This window comes from Chenopodium album, chromosome 2 (genome assembly GCF_948465745.1).
Source record: "Chenopodium album chromosome 2, dcCheAlbu1.1, whole genome shotgun sequence".
Lineage (NCBI taxonomy): Eukaryota > Viridiplantae > Streptophyta > Magnoliopsida > Caryophyllales > Amaranthaceae > Chenopodium > Chenopodium album.
In genome coordinates this window covers 9,191,278-9,195,153 of record NC_137835.1, presented here as the reverse complement: position 1 = coordinate 9,195,153, position 3,876 = coordinate 9,191,278, and the positions used below count along the sequence as shown (strand labels likewise).

General features: G+C 30.6%; 1 pseudogene; it reads left to right on the top strand.

Annotated features, from left to right (window-relative positions):
• Positions 1–690: 690 nt before the first annotated feature.
• LOC145568006 (sugar transport protein 1-like) lies at positions 691–3,669 on the top strand (annotated as a pseudogene).
• Positions 3,670–3,876: the final 207 nt, after the last annotated feature.

The following is a 3,876-nucleotide window of genomic DNA, read 5'->3' as shown; positions in this document are numbered from 1 at the left end:
CAAAATCTTCCTAAGTGCAGACTAATTCTAAATTAGGATATCTAGATGAAGCTGCACAATTTGTTTGAATTTTTTAAAATATTTTTTATATATATATTTATGTGCTTTAATTTATTATATATTTAGACAAAAATTCATATCAAAAGATAATATTTTATATTTAATTAATTTAAAGTGGAAAATCTCATTCGCTAATTCCGCTTACGTGTCATTTAAATTATTTAATTTAAAAAAAAATTAATAATCTCGTATTTAATTGGGTACCACTAAAATACCCCCTTTATTATATATATATATATATAAAATTGTCGTTATAACTAACTTATTCGAGACTATCTGTCTGAATAATTTAAATAAATAGATATAATTTTATATAGAAATTAATAATATATTCCATTAAAAAAAAAAAAAAAGATAAGGAAGAAGGTTGTTATAAGATAGACCTCTATTCTCGTCAAAAAAAAAAAAAAAAAAAAAAAAAAGATAGACCTCTATTATTGAAATTTACTCTAATTGAGGTATTGTAGGGTAACTCGGTTATCTACATAGGTAAGGAATTTGAGTCAAGTTAAAAATACTGTGTGGCTTCTTATAAATATCGTTCTAATTTTCTTGGTTCATTCATTTGTTACAACGCTATTAGCACAAAATTAAATTTATTGATTTTACGAGAAGAGATCTTACAATTCAATGGCGGGTGGAGTAGTGATCGATGGCGGTAAAGAGGGTAAAGATTATCCTGGAAAACTTACCGTTCATGTTTTTCTAACTTGCTTACTAGCTGCTGCTGGAGGTTTAATCTTTGGATATGACATCGGAATTTCAGGTATAATTTAATTTTTACTTAGGTAAATTTCTATTATTGATCTAGTGTTATGATACAAAATTCGAAAAAATTGAACGAGTTTGCTTAGATGATATTATCATATCATAGGAGAATTGCTTAAAAGACATGTAGTATGAATGTATGATGTAACATAATGATTCAAGGTCGCTCAATCTAGGTATACATTATTACTTGTTTTATAATTTAGATTTTAGACTTGCATTTTGCGTTACAAAATTCGGTACTTTTACGATGTATGTATATGATAATATTCTAAACATAAATCAGTCTAATACTTATGCATTGGAATTTTGTTCAATTAAAGTATGTTTAACTAGGATAACATAAATGTTAATATCGTAAATACGACAATTATCTAACGTAGTGTATGTTGTGATTGTATCTAATGATTTATATAGGTGGAGTGACATCGATGCCGATGTTTTTGGAGAGATTCTTCCCATCAGTGTATAGGAAGCAATTAGCAGACTCAGGAACAAACCAGTACTGCAAATTCAACAGCGCGAAATTAACAATGTTTACGTCCTCCTTATACTTGGCTGCCCTAGTCGCCTCTGTCGTGGCATCCTTTGTCACACGGAAATTAGGTCGTAGGAGATCCATGTTTTTTGGAGGGCTTCTCTTTTGTGCTGGTGCTATTGTCAATGCTGCTGCTCAAAACGTCGCCATGCTTATCATTGGTCGTATTTTGCTTGGTTTTGGCATCGGCTTTGCTAATCAGGTACTCACAAATTATATTTATCGTTACGTATTATTAAGCAATTGACACTTATATATTCAAATCTAGTACTATAATAAATTCTCCATAATAAGTATGCATGTATGTCGTTAATATATTATGGAATATATGTTATGTTATAGATAATTATACTAATTGAATAAACGTGATGTGTTTTATTTTGTTATTATATATACTAATTGAATAAACGTGATGTATTTTATTTCGTTATTATATTATGGAATATTAGCCTTTGTCAAAAAAAAAAAAAAAAAAGAATATATGTCTATGTTATAGACATGTATACTAATTGAATAAATGTATTTTGTTTCATTATTATATTATGGTATAATATATGTTATGTTATCAATATGTATACTAATTGAATAAACGTGATGTATTTCAGTTTGTTATTATATTATGGAATATATGTAATGTTATATTATGGTATAATATATGCTATGTTATAGATATGTATACTAATTGAATAAACGTGATGTATTTTATTTTGTTATTATATTATGGAATATATGCTATGTTATAGATTGAATAATGCATTTTGTTTCGTTATTATATTATATTAGCGTATAATATATGCTATGTTATCAATATGTATACTAATTGAATGTATTTTCTGTTGTTATTATATTATGGAATATATGCTAGTTTATACTTAACAATCAACAATGTACGTTATTTTCATGTGATTTCAAAATAAAGAAAGTATATATGTAGTGACTTGATTTAATATGATGCAGTCAGTACCAGTTTTTCTATCAGAGATGGCACCTTACAAGCACCGTGGAGCGCTAAACATGATGTTCCAACTCACAATCACAATAGGAATCCTTATAGCAAATCTTCTTAACTACAGATTTGCGAAGATTGAGCACTACGGATGGAGGTTGAGTCTCGGGGGAGCTATTGTCCCCGCTTTGATCATCCTTGTAGGTTCGCTTATCCTCCCTGAAACCCCAAACTCCCTAATCGAAAGAGGCAAAGTGGAAGAGGCCAAGCAAAAGCTAATCAAAATCCGAGGGGTGGACAACGTTGACACCGAACTCCAAGACCTAATTGCAGCTAGTGAAGCATCTAAGAAGGTGGAACACCCTTGGAGAAGCCTCTTAAACAGGCAATATAGGCCTCCTCTTACGTTTTCGATTGCTATCCCAATGTTTCAGCAACTTACTGGAATTAATGTCATCATGTTTTATGCGCCTGTTTTGTTTAAAACCATTGGATTTGGAGATGATGCTTCACTTATTTCTGCTGTGATTACGGGTGGTGTTAATGTCATTGCCACTTTGGTCTCCATTTACGGGGTCGATAAGTGGGGTAGGAGATCTCTCTTCCTTCAAGGAGGCCTTCAAATGCTCGTTTTTCAGGTAAATTTCTTCAATTTAAGTACTCCCTCCGCCCATAATTATCTGCAACAAAGGAATATTTTATATCTCACAAATAACCCCCTTTGTTGCACATAATTGTAGGCGGGGAAGTATTTTATATGCAAAATTATTAAAATAGCTCGCTAAACTTATTTGACTATAGAATTGATAAGAACATTGGCTAGTTTTAATTTGATTTTAAAGCTTCATGCAATTTGACTTTAAAATTGGCTATTTGTATACTATATTTAAATGAGTTTTTCCTGTATTGCAGATTTTAGTAACCTCTTTATTGGATGGAAATTTGGAGTGACCGGAAATGCGGTAGATCTACCAAAATGGTATGCGATAGTAGTTGTGCTATTCATATGCATTTATGTCGCAGGATTTGCATGGTCATGGGTCCTTTAGGGTGGCTCGTCCCTAGTGAAATTTTTCCACTTGAGGTTAGATCGGCAGCTCAAAGCATCAACGTATCCGTAAATATGATTTTTACGTTTGCGATAGCTCAAGCTTTTCTGCCAATGCTATGCGCCTTGAAATTTGGCCTCTTTATATTCTTTGCATTTTTCGTCGTGGTGATGACAATATTTATTTACGTGTTACTGCCCGAGACGAAAAATGTGCCTATCGAAGAGATGGTGATCGTATGGAAAAATCACAAAATTTGGGGTAAATTTATTCCAGATGATGTAATATCACCTGAACTTAAAATTTAAATAGTATATTAGACTTTTATTTATTGGTTATTTATTAGTTTTATTGTTATTTATCATTTAATTAATGAAACAAAATTTATATTTAAATATAGATTTGAATTTATTAGTTTGGTTGGTTTAGCCGTTTTTATTTAGAAACTCATTTTTTTATTTTGAAGTTATCCGGAACGAAACGTCATAAAAACAAACGTGAAAATTGAATTAATT